The sequence below is a fragment of the Mesoplodon mirus genome, assembly GCF_964341445.2.
Source record: "Mesoplodon mirus genome assembly, chromosome: 5".
NCBI classification, from domain to species: domain Eukaryota; kingdom Metazoa; phylum Chordata; class Mammalia; order Artiodactyla; family Ziphiidae; genus Mesoplodon; species Mesoplodon mirus.
Window position 1 is genome coordinate 43,147,121 of NC_138980.1, and position 14,322 is coordinate 43,161,442.

Consider the following 14,322-nt stretch of genomic DNA (forward strand, 5'->3'; position numbering starts at 1 on the left):
AATCAGCCGGTTGACTTCCATTTTCTCAGACATGCAGGTTTCCACACATCTTCACAAGTTCCAAATCAAAGATCCATCATATTTTGGATTTTCCTGCAAGTTTCCATGAGTCCACCAGGCAACTAATTCTAACTTTCATGGTTCAGAGTATTCTCTGATGCTTGGACTTCCATCTTCTCTAGATCATATTCACATAAGGTCTAATTTGTGTAGTAAACACCTAATTCTGGTGATACTGCTAGTGACCATGTGTTCCTGATTCCACTATGACAGCTGTGGTTGCACAGTCCAGAAGAACCACATTGGAGTTTGTTCCTCTGCTGCACTGTGCAGTGACTGCCCTGGCCCAGTCCCTCCAAGTGAGAATTGGCACCTTCCTCATATCAGGCAGATTGTGGGTGCTTCACGTTGCTCACAGCTGTACGCAGTTCCTCAGTACATTTTCAGTTATGTTTGATTGTGATTACAAACAATACATTTTTGTTGAACAAAATCTTCTGTTGTTTCTTAGAAATATTTTCATTAACTGTTTTCATACAATTTGCATACTAATAAATGTGTTTTTCATTTCCTGAGCACATATATTAAAATATTCTGTTGTAACTATGGATTTCCAGGTGAACTTTGTAATTTGATCAAGTTAATTGCTACACATTCTCATTCAATAATCCCTTGTATATACATGTTCGGGTATTTTTTTCCTCTGGTAAATTTTATTTTTATTTCTACGTAGTTATGATTTTTGTCTTGAAACGAATTTTTCATTTGTTTTGTCAGCGTCACGTGGCCAGAACCCACTGGGATCACAGCAGCAGCCAACAAGAGTGGTGTCGTAAATTGTAGTACTCAGAATGACCACAAACCCTAAATGACTGGATTTATCAGTAAGAGGGTGCTCAAAAGGATTTACGATTTGGGCTTTTGCTAGGTGATTTGATTACTCTTCAGGGAAGCAAGATGTTTCTGGATGTACTGGATGCTGCAAGAAGGTGAACTTAATTCTATCATAGGTAATCATAATCAATGTTTTCTAGAAGACAAAAACAGTGTAGTGAAGCTAAATCTAATTCACAGGAAGCTCCACAGTCAGTCATATTATTAAGAAGAGGAGAATCTTGGTCATTTTTGTGATTTGGAATTGTCTCATCATTTTTAGTGATATGGTTACAAAATACCCTTATTTTTGTCTTGATCCATTTGTGATCACTGAACAGCTTTGTCTGATGATGGAAGTGTTTGACATTTTTCTCTTCAACATGATAAAAGAACACAAGGCCAGCATCCAGTGCCCCGGTGTTGCTTTTTGCTTTTCCTACCCATTATCTTACACTTGCAGTGTTATACTGGATGGGTAGTGTTTACCATAAAGTACCTCAGTGAAAATATATAAATTCACTTCTTAGTAAAGTATATGATATCTTCTAATATCTCCTTTATAACTCAGCTGAGACCTATATGTTCAGGTAAATTGTGAGAGAACACAAACCTAGCAAGAGAGAAAGACAGGATCACTGTTCCTCAGAGACTATACTCTTGATGCTATTTCAACATGCCTGGCACTAGGTTCAACACCTACCCAATTTAGCACAAATAAACCACTCTAGGATTTGGATATAGAGGCATGAAACAAGTTCTTACAGTCCTGTTGCTCATATTTTTGTGGGAAAAGGGAGATAGTTAACAAATGATAAAGCTTTGGTTTATAAGATGGAAATGAGAGCTTTGAAGGAAAGTAAATACTGACGTGTGAGATAATAGGCTGGGAGTGTGTGTATATCTTTCTTATGAAGGTAGGAGCCTCGAGTGAGGATGTCACTATTGATCACTTGCATTTCTATTAACTTACAGGAACTGCTTGGGTGTGGAAGTAAATAGAGGGCAGCAATGTAGAAAGTCCTGCTTTCTTTGATTAATGGTAAAGATTCCCCATAAAGGTAAAGATATAGATATGGTTCATCTTCATTTTTGCAGTTTCCTGTATACAACATATGATCATGAGTTTGGACGTAGGTTTCTGGGACTTGAGACTTTCCTTTGATCTGGCCACAGATATTTGTGGCATCTTTTTGTTTAACATCCTTTAAGAAACTATTCACTTTAACTATTTCAAGTTTTATATTTGGCATTTTCATTTTGCTTGTATACTGACTGACACAGTATATACTCTGTTTAACCCTGGATTTCCCCCCAGTCTGAGAAAAGGTTATGTTCATCTGCACTGTTCTAGCCCATCCTGAGTTTATCCTGTGAGTAGAGTGATATTTATGTAAGTCTACTATGATTTCCTGGTGGAAACAACAAAAAGAGCTATGGATGTTTAGAAGGCAATTATCCAAGGAATTACTGAGGTGAGCTACAGAGAGAGGGTATCATTTTGAGTAATATCCTAATTTAATGTGAAAGGAGATAGTGGAAATTTTTAATGCCTTTCTACAAGAGAATTAGTTGAAAGCTTTTTTTTTTCAGTGACCCACAAAGCCTCATATCCCATCTTGCTGTTCACACGTATCATTTCCATATGCTTAGACTTCCAGCACATATTCTAGAGTAGGAGGATACAAAAGTAACAGCTCTTGAGTTTTATTAAAGAGCAAAGGAAAGCCAAATTCTGTTCATTTTTAGTGCTAACTTACATTTTCTTACCACTGTAAAGATTGTCATTTCATAATTATTAGTCTCCCTTTTGACGCCCCTGCCAATCATTCCTTCCATCATTCCTAACATCTTAACGAGAAGGTTAACCATGGTAGAAGAGGTTATTACCCAAACTTACAGAGCTCACAGTAATGGAATCTCAGTTTTGAAAGCCTAATGTATGCCACCAACTTAACTGAAAACTTGTCAAAATTTTAAACTCAGAACACTGCAAGGGACTTCCCTGGTGGTCCAGTGGCTAAGACTCTGCACTCCTAATGCAAGGGGCCCAGGTTCAATCCCTGGTCAGGGAACTAGGTCCCACGTGCCACAACTAAAGATCCTGCATGCTGCAACTAAAGAGCCCATATGCTGCAACTAAGACCTGACACAGCCAAATAAATATTTTTAAAAAGAAGAATAACACTGTAAGAAATTACTCACTTTGAAAGAAAATATGGCATCAAATTTTACAGATGACTCAAGTGGCAATATGTTCTATTTATGTTACATTCTGGAAAGGCATACATAGGGACCTAAAACATCAGTCAGTGGTGAAGGGGTTTGGTAGAAAGGGGCATCATAAAAATGTTCTTTTGGGGTGATGGAGTATAACCCATCTTTTGGTGGTAGCATTACTGTACACTTGTGAGAACTCACAACTACACTTAAAATGTGGTATATATACATATTTAAAATAATTAACAAAAACCAAAACCAATGCTTTCACATGCTAGGAAAATGTTAAACTTAGCTGAATCTTGATTTTTACATGTGCGACAGTTATTTCCACCACCTTTTGGTACTATTTACAAAGAATTGAAGGACCAGAAAGAAGGACTCAGTCCTCAACAGGCCTCTCTTGAAATCTCAATTTAGAAAACACCCTATAGGGCTACACTGACCCTCATCTCATAACAGGAGTGGAGTGAGAGGGCTCCCAGATTTTTTTTTTTTTTTTTTTTTTTTTTTTTTGGTGGTACGTGGGTCTCACTGTTGTGGCCTCTCCCGTTGCTGAGCACAGGCTCTGGACGCACAGGCTCTGGACGCACAGGCTCAGCAGCCATGGCTCACGGGCCCAGCCGCTCCACGGCATGTGGGATCTTCCCAGACCGGGGCATGAACCCGTGTCCCCTGCATCAGCAGGCGGACTCTCTACCACTGCACCACCAGGGAAGCCCCCAGATCTTTTGAGTTTAAGTTAGGTTCCACGGTCAGATCTTTGGAAGTACTATGGTTCTGAAACATAAAGGTGTATCCCACAGTCTCCCCAAGTGGAATCTGCCTGGGAACATCCTAATTCATGATCATCAGCATCGTATCTTTTCCAGGCTCATCTTAAGGCCATTTCCAGCTCTACATTTTCCAGCTCAAGCCTACTCTGTACCTCCTACTTGCAAACATCTTTAGAAATCCACACCTGCCCCACTCTGGAAAATTTCTCTGTGGCAACACCAGGGGGCTGTGAGCTGAGATGGTGGAAAAAACAGCGGTCAAACCCATGTCATGGGCACATACCTCTCAGCTGCAACAATCCCAGCTGTCCCATAATTATCATCTCTACTTGCTTACTTACAAAATACTTAAAAATCTGCAGATTTTGAACAGGAAAACAGAAGGATCTAGACTCTAGCCAGCTTTCCATTTTGTCTTGGGTCATGAAGCCGGGATCCCTCAGGCTTTTTTCACCACAGAGGCTTCCTCATTGTAAAGACAATGGTACCTACAGGATAAAGCCAAAAATGGGACCTCTGGCACATCTCAACTACAGGAGGAAGTGTGCTCCTTTCTGAGTAATGCAGTTGTTCTGGAGGAGGTCATCCCTTTTCTAGACTCATTGGCCGTTTGGAGAGTCGCTTAGGATCACATGAAGGACCATGAGAGTTCATATACTTAATAGACCATGTGCTACCACCACACCTGATGGAGTCCGTTGGAGAGAATGGCAGGTTCTGCCCCCGATCAAACAAGATATCCCTGATAAAAACTGGAAGAGATATGGGAACATATGTATATGTATAACTGATTCACTTTGTTATAAAGCAGAAACTAACACACCATTGTAAAGAAATTATACTCCAATAAAGATGTAAAAAAATAATAAATAAATTAAAAATAAATAAATAAATAAATAAGAGGTTTAAAAACAAACAAAACTGCACCCAAGCATCTGCTCAAACTCCAGCAAGCACGCTAGCACTACAGGACGCCCTGGCAAATAGTCAAACTCATCTGCATATTTTCACAGATCCTTTGTTGCCAATGATCTTGCTATCCAGTCCCACCAGTAGTGACAAGAACTCCTTATGTAACTCCGTATCACTGCTCTGGAATAAAGAACTCTGGGAATATCTTGCCTCACAGTTACCCAATCAAGGTCACTCCTAACTGCACGTATGGAAGCTCTCAGACCTGATGGTATTAATCTTGGCCCTGTGGGCCCATGAAATGTGAAACCACTGAGAGACCTCTACCCTAAAGCTCTAGGCAGAATGCAAGGGACTCCCCTCCTCTGCCATGGCTAACTTACTAACTGCCAAGTTTACCTGATAAGGGGAAAAATGCCCCTAGTAGTATAATCAATGGACATAATTTCCAGGCTGAGGAAGGGGTCCCTACAGCTGATGGAAAATAGACTTAATAGGACCCTTTATCCCCTCAGCAGGACTACTTGCTATGCTCTGACCATGGTATATACTTATATAGGCATATTCCTCACTTATCCTACTAGACACGCCACTGATGAAGCCAAAACGGAAGGACTCACCAAGACACTGATGTGACCTACTCATTTCTCAAAAACAAACAAAAACCTCAAGACACTGGGCTCTAGAAAAAGGCATTCCGTGGCACTTTTACTTCTTATGACCCCAGGATACAGCCCTCATAGAAGCTAGAATGGCTTCCTTAGACCGTGTTAACTTCTAAATGAGTCTTCCTGCTGTCAGAGGCATTAGTTAGACCCTCCCACACCCCCCACCTCAGTATATGGGCCCATTACTTTGTTCTGATCCTCAGGCTTAGTGACACCTTATAAATAGAGGCCTTTCTGCACAAGACATTTCTGTCAAATGGTCATTCTCAGCAATCCTTTTGTTTACTGTAAGAGTTTCCAGTAGCAAACACTCATATCCCGCCACCGGACATTCCTCCTAACACAACCCATACTCTGTACCCTGGATGTCAATATTTTATTTGGGGCATCCTCCTTCATAATACGCTGTGGCCCTTCCCAACACAAATGTGCTGTTTTCTTACCGATTGCACTCACTGTCATGAGAGTCACTGGCATTGCCCAGGGTACACACGATGCCATTCAACAAACTCACATCACTGATCCCAGTCAAGAAATATCTGAAACAGGGCTTCCCTGGTGGCGCAGTGGTTGAGAGTCTGCCTGCCGATGCGGGGGACGCGGGTTCGTGCCCCGGTCCAGGAGGATCCCACATGCCGCGGAGCAGCTAGGCCCATGAGCCATGGCCGCTGAGCCTGTGTGTCCGGAGGCTGTGCTCCGCAACGGGAGAGCCCACAACGGTGAGAGGCCCGAGTACTGCAAAAACAAACAAACAAACAAACAAAAAAACCAAAAAACTGTCTGAAACATTCTAAACACATGCAGCAGACAACTAACGTTTTAAAGGCTTTCCATGAAGGGGAACTCCCTGGCAGCCATGGTGGCTGATGACTAGTTGACTTTAGACTATTTATTGCCACCCGGGGAAAGTTCTGTTCCCTTAAAGGATTGCTTGCTGCCTGTGGGTAAACAACATGGCAAGGGGCCACCAATAACTCAACACATGAGAAAACAAATGAAAATAATGAATAACATTACTAAGGTAATTGAATTGAGTTCTGGAACCCCACTGACATATTTTCCTGGATTTCTCCAACTCCTTAGGATGACTGGAATTGGAATGCTTTTTTCAAGACTTCCTCATCTTAATGATAACATGTTGCTTGTGCTTTTCACATGGCTATTCAAATTCTTGTGAGATGTGGCATAATTCAGTCCACAGTCATCAGGAGTGAATTTTAATAAAGACACTGACACATCCATTTTTGATGTGTAACTGTTAATTGGTTTTAGATACCCACTCACCCTGCCTGGTCTGCAATAGGCAATCAAGTTACAAAGGTAGACACATGCCTCTTTTCTCTTTGTGCCAGTGGATAGGAGGGTCAAACCTTGAATACCCAAACTCAACTCCTTGATACATCTTTGCTGCAGCCACCTGCACCCACTTACACTTGCCCTATTCTCCTAAAAATTTCCTTTGCGGAATAAACCGGGAGCAGAAGCCACTAGAGCCAGTAAACTGTAGGAACACATGAATTGCTGAAGACACAATGTAAACTAGCTCGAGAATTAAAAGGTTTGCAGGACCCAGTCTTAGAGGGCCACCCACAATTCATGAATTCTTCCTGCAGGAGCCAAACCATGTTCTTACCATACAGACTTAAAAAACAAATTGCCTTATGCTTCATGCAGCAAACAGGGAAATATTTTGATATATACACAGTGCATTCTGTTCTTTGTATCTTAGGCTATTTCTCAAAGGAAACTAGCTTGCCAAAGCTTTATCTGATTAGAGAAAGAGGAATTATGCAACTCCAGCCCTTTTCAGCTTTCCTCTCTGATTAAAAAAAAAAGGAAAAAAAGAAAGGCTGAGAAATTTCTCTGATTTTCATAGTCCAGTCCATAGTAACAGTCCTATGCACAGTCTCTTCCACCAAAACATTGCAGGCTTAATCATAACATAATAGAACATATTCCATCCCAAATACCTTACCACCATATATCATAAGGGTCCCAATATAGTAACAGTGGATTAAAACAGAGAGCTGCAAGACATAGACTCTACTCAAGAATGAGCTTCTGGGACTACTCAAACACCAGGAAGAAAAATTCAAGGGCACTAGGGGATATTGAAGCTCCTGATACTTACAGCTATGACAAGCATTAAACATACTCTAACTCCTGTTTAAGAACACATAAAACCTCACGCTAAAGACCTATCTGCCTCAAATTACCTGATACATCTGGTTTTCAACCCAAAATTAGAAGGCATACTAAAAGGTAAGAGAAAACACATTGTGAAGAGAGAAAGCAATCATCAAAACAATTCTCAGGTACAGGAGAGATTCTTGAATGACCAGGCTATTAATTTAAAATAACTATTAATATCAAACAAAGCTGACTTCAGAACAAGGAAAATTATCAGGGAGAAAGAGGGGCATTACATACAGATAAAAAGAGTGGATGAGTGTGTTATTTTTACTGGGAGTTCAGGACGACCTAAAAACAAGGTGACATTTGAGCAGAGGCCTCATGCCAAACTGGGTGGAAGACAGGAGGCTATCTGGGTATGTGCTCTGCAGAGGAAAGATCCACTGCAAAAGCCCTGAGGAAGGTGTTGTTTCAGATGTTCAAGGCTTAAAATGTAGCCAGTGTGGTGAGCAATGAGCACAGGGAGAGTGGTGAGAGATGGTGTCAGAGGGGATTGAGGAAAGAGGTTGCCTCCCTGCTGCTGCTGAGACTTAAAGACACAGGAAGTCCCTTGTTCACAATCTGTTCCTTGTATCTTATTAATTTTCATTTCAAAGAATCTTGTGGGGCTTCCCTGGTGGCACAGTGGTTGAGAGTCCGCTTGCCGATGCAGGGGACACGGGTTCGTGCCCCGGTCTGGGAGGATCCCACATGCCGCAGAGCGGCTGGGCCCGTGAGCCATGGCCGCTGAGCCTGCGCGTCCAGAGCCTGTGCTCCGCAACGGGAGAGGCCACAACAGTGAGAGGCCCGCGTACCGCAAAAAAAAAAAAAAAAAAAAGAATCTTGTGAATACACATAGATCCCCTCATCTTCACGTGTTGGGTAACATTTTGTCCTCTTTATTTTTCCTGCACATATCTTTTCTTTTTTCTTTTTTTAACATCTTTATTGGAGTATAATTGCTTTACATTGTTGAGTTAGTTTCTGCTGTACAACAAAGTGAAATAGCTATATGTATACATATATCCCCATAACCCCTCCCTCTTGCATCTCCCTCCCACTCTTCCTATCCCACCCCTCTAGGTGGTCACAAAGCACCCAATTGATCTCCCTGTGCTATGTGGCTGCTTCCCACTAGCTATTTACTTTACATTTGGTAGTGTATATATGTCCATGCCACTCTCTCACTTCGTCCCAGCTTCACTTCCCCCTCCCCATGTCCTCAAGTCCATTCTCTAGGTCTGTGTCTTTATTGCTGTCCTTTGTCTGTGTACTTCAGAACCCTTTTTTTAAATTTCTATATATATGTGTTAGCTTACAGTATTTGTTTTTCTCTTTCTGACTTACTTCACTCTGTTTGACAGACCCTAGGTCCATCTACCTCAATACAAATAACTCAATTTTGTTCCTTTTTATGGCTGAGTAATATTTCATTGTATATATGTGCCACATCTTCTTTATCCATTCATCTGTTGATGGACACTTGCTTCCATGTCCTAGCTATTGTAAATAGTGCTGAAATGAACATTGTAGTACATGACTCTTTTTGAATGATGATTTTCTCTGGGTATATGCCCAGCAGTGGGATTGCTGGTCATATGACAGTTCTATTTTTCATTTTTAAAGGAACCTCCATATTGTTCTCCATAGTGGCTGTATCAATTTACATTCTCACCAACAGTGCAAGAGGGTTCCCTTTTCTCCACACCCTCTCCAGCATTTATTGTTTGTAGATTTTTTGAGGATGGCCATTCTGACCGGTGTGAAGCAACACCTCATTGTAGTTTTGATTTGCATTTCTCTAATGATTAATGATGTTGAGCATTGTTTCATGTGTTTGTTGGCAATCTGTATATCTTCTTTGGAGAAATGTCTATTTAGGTCTTCTGTCCATTTTTGGATTGGGTTGTTTGTTTTTTTGTTATTGAGCTGCATGAGCTGCTTATAAATTTTGGAGATTAATCCTTTGTCAGTTTCTTCGTTTGCAAATATTTTCTCCCATTCTGAGGGTTGTCTTTTCATCTTGTTTATGATTTTCTTTGCTGTGCAAAAGCTTTTACGTTTCATTAGATCCCATTTGTTTATTTTTGTTTTTATTTCCATTTCTCTAGGAGGTGGGTCAAAAAGGATTCTGCTGTGATTTATGTCATAGAGTGTTTCTGCCTAGGTTTTCCTCTAAGAGTTTTATAGTGTCTGGCTTTACATTTAGGTCTTTAATCCATTTTGAGTTTATTTTTGTATACGGTGTTAGGGAGTGTTCTAATTTCATTCTTTTACCTGTAGCTGTCCAGTTTTCACAGCACCACTTGTTGAAGAGGCTGTCTTTTCTCCACTGTATATTCTCGCCTCCTTTATCAAAGATAAGGTGTCCATATGTGCATGGGTTTATCTCTGGGCTTTCTATCCTGTTCCACTGATCTATATTTCTGTTTTTGTGCCAGTACCATACTGTCTTGATTACTGCAGCTTTGTAGTATAGTCTGAAGTCAGGGAGCCTGAATCCTCCAGCTCCGTTTTCATTATCAAGATTGCTTTTGTTATTTGGGGTCTTTTGTGTCTCCATACAAATTGTGAAATTTTTTGTTCTAGTTCTGTGAAAAATGCCATTGGTAGTTTGAAAGGGATGGCGTTGAATCTGTAGATTGCTTTGGGTAGTAGAGTCATTTTCACAATGTTGATTCTTCCAATCCAAGAACATGGTATATCTCTCCATCTGTTTGGATCATCTTTAATTTCTTTCATCAGTGTCTTATAGTTTTCTGCATACAGGTCTTTTGTCTCCTTAGGTAGGTTTATTCCTAAGTATTTTATTCTTTTTGTTGCAATGGTAAATGGGAGTGTTTCCTTAATTTCTATTTCAGATTTTTCATCACTGATGTATACGAATGCAAGAGGTTTCTGTGCATGAATTTTGTATCCTGCATCTTTACCAAATTCATTGGTTAGCTCTAGTAGTTTTCTGGTAGCATCTTTAGGATTCTCTATGTATAGTATCATGTCATCTGCAACCAGTGAGTTTTACTTCTGTTTTCCAATTTGGATTCCTTTTATTTCCTTTTCTTCTCTGATTGCTGTGGCTAAAACTTCCAAATCTATGTTGAATAATAGTGGGGAGAGTGGGCAACCTTGTCTTGTTCCTGATCTTAGTGGAAGTGGTTTCAGTTTTTCACCATCAAGGATGATGTTGGCTGTGGGTTTGTCATATACAGCCTTTGTTACGTTGAGGAAAGTTCCCTCTATGCCTACTTTCTGGACAGTTTTTATCATAAGTAGGTGTTGAATTTTGACAAAAGCTTTTTCTGCATCTATTGAGATGATCATATTGTTTTTCTCCTTCAATTTGTTAATATGGTTACCCACCTCCTAGAAAAATGGAAATAAAAACAAAATTAAACAAATGGGACCTAATGAAACTTAAAAGCTTTTGCACAGCAAAGGAAACCATTAACAAGATGAAAAGAAAACACTCAGAATGGGAAAAAATATTTACAAACAAAACAAATGACAAAGGATTAATCTCCAAAATATACAAGCAGGTCATGCAGCTCAATATGAAAAAAACAAACAATCCAATCCAAAAATAGGAAGAAGACCTAAATAGACATTTCTCCAAAGAAGATATACAGATTGCCAACAAACACATGAAAGGATGCTCAACATCACTAATCATTAGAGAAATGCAAATCAAAACTACAATGAGGTATCACCACACACCAATCAGAATGACCATCATCAAAAAATCTACAAACAATAAATGCTGGAGAGGGTGTGCAGAAAAGGGAACCCTCTTGCACTGTTGGTGGGAGTGTAAATTGATACAGCCACTATGGAGAACAGCATGGAGGTTCCTGAAAAAACTAAAAATAGAAATACCATATGACCCAGCAATCCCACTACTAGACATATATCCTGAGAAAACCATAATTCAAAAAGAGTCTTGTACCACAATATTCATTTCAGCACTATTTACAATAGCCAGGACATGGAAGCAACCTAAGTGTCCATCGACAGATGAATGGATAAAGAAGATGTGGCACATATATACAATGGAATATTACTCAGCCATAAAAAGAAAGGCAATTGAGTTATTTGTAGTGAGATGGATGGACCTAGACTCTGTCATACAGAGTGAAGTAAGTCAGAAAGAGAAAAACAAATACTGTATGCTAACACATATATATGGAATTAAAAAAAAAAGGTCATGAGGAACCTAGGGGCAAGATGGGAAGAAAGATGCAGACCTACTAGAGAATGGACTTGAGGACATGGGGAGGGGGAAGGGTAAGCTGGGACAAAGTGAGAGAGTGACACTGACATATATACACTACCAAATGTAAAATAGATAGCTAATGGGAAGCAGTCACATAACACAGGGAGATCAGCTTGGTGCTTTGTGACCACCTAGAAGGGTGGGATAGGGAGGGTGGGAGGGAGGGAGGCTCAAAGAGGGTAGAGATATGGGGATATATGTATATGTATAACTGACTCACTTTGTTATAAAGCAGAAACTAACACACCATTGTTAAGCAATTATACTCCAATAAAGGTGTTTAAAAAAAAAAAGATGTGGCACATATATACAATGGAATATTACTCAGCCATGAAAAGAAACAAAATTGAGTTATTTGCAGTGAGATTGATGAACCTAGAGTCTGTCATACAGAGTGAAGTAAGTCAGGAAGAGGAAAAGAAATACCATATGCTAATATATATATGTGGAATCTAAAAAAAAATAGTTGTGAAGAACCTAAGGGCAGGACAGGAATAAAGATGCAGACATAGAGAATGGATTTGAGGGCACGGGGAGGGGGAAGGTTAAGCTGGGACAAAGGAGAGAGGGACACTGACATATATACACTACCAAATATAAAATAGATAGCTAGTGGGAAGCAGTCTCATAGGACAGGTAGATCAGCTCTGTGCTTTGTGACCACCTAGAGGAGTGGGATAAGGAGGATGGGAGGGAGACACAAGGAGGGGATATGGGGATATATTTATACGTATAGCTGATCCACTTTGTTATACAGCAGAAAATAACACAACATTGTAAAGCAATTATACTCCAATAAAGATGTTAATAAATAAATAAATAAATAAATAAATAGATTGAAAGAGCAAGAGAACAGCAGTGAAAAAACTAGCGAAACAAAATTTACTGATAAAAAAATCAGTGCATTAGTAGTAAGATTGCTAACTAATAAGAGAAAGAATTAATGAACATAGTGATAATTTTAACACAGAACTAGAAAATACTAAAAAAAATAGTCAATACTAAAGAATACAATAACTGAAATGAACAACAACTCGAAGTATTTAATAGCACACCAGGTGATACAGAAGAATGCATAAGTTATCTGGAATATAGAATAATGGAAATCACCCATACATTGAGCAAAGTGAAAATAAATTAAAAATGAGAATAGTTTGAGGGATCTATCGGGCTACACTAAGAATACCAACACTGACATAATTTGGGGGTCTCAAAAGGAGAAAAGAGAGAGAGAAGGTGGTCAAAATGTATTTGATGAAATTATGGCTGAAAACCTCCCAAACCTGAATAAGGAAGCAGATATTCAGGTACTGGAAGCAAATAGGGCTTCCAAAAAAGATGACAGCAACTGGACCCACACCAAGATATATCAATTAAAATGGGAAAATTAAAGATATATGTTTCTAAAGGCAGCACCAGAAAAACTGTTGGGTACAAGGGAGTCCCAAAAGTCTATCCACTGATTTTTTTTTTTTTTTTGCAGAAACTTTGCATGCCAGAATGGAGTGGCATGATATATTTAAAGCACTGAGAGGGAAAAACCTGCAAACTAGGGCACTCTACGGAGCAAGATTATCATTTAGAATTGCAGGAGAGAGAAAGAAATTTTCAGACAAGCAAATAATTTATCAATACTAAACCTACCCTAAAAAATGATATAGGGTTTTTTTTAAGAAGGAAAGAAAAAGTCATAACAAAGGGTAAGAATCTGTAAGAAAGAGAAAATCTCACTGGTAAAGGCAAACATATAGAAAAGGATGAGGATCAACCACTTCAACTAGTATGAAGATTGAAAAGACAAAAAATAATTGCAAAATTAACTATAACTACAATAAGAAGTAAGGGAATGAACAGGGAGATGGCAAATATGACATTAAAAACACAAAATGTGGAGGGAGTAAAAATGTAGTCCTATTAGAATGTGTTTCAACTTAAAGGACAACCTGTTTTGAAAAGTAGATATAGTCATAGGTCAACATATACAAACCTCGTGGTAACCATACATCAAAAACCTACAATAGATACACAAAAACTAGGGCAAAAGGAACACAACCGTATTGCTAAAAATCAAATCACAAAGGAAGAAACAAAATGAATAAAGAACTATAAAAACAAACAGAAAGCAAGTAACAAAATGGCAATAAGTACATGCCTATCAATAATCACCTTAACTTTCAATAGACTAAATGGTCCAATAAAAAGACATAGGGTAACTGATTGGATTTTTTTAAAAAAGACCCTTCAATATGCTGCTTACAAGAGACTTCAGAGCTAAAGACACACACAGACTGAAAGTGAGGGGATGAAAAAAGATATTTAATGTAAACGGAAACAACAAGAAGGTGGGGATAACAATACTCACATCGGAAAAAAATAGACTTTAAACAAAGTCTATAAGAAAAGACCAAGAAGGGCATTCTCAAATGATAAA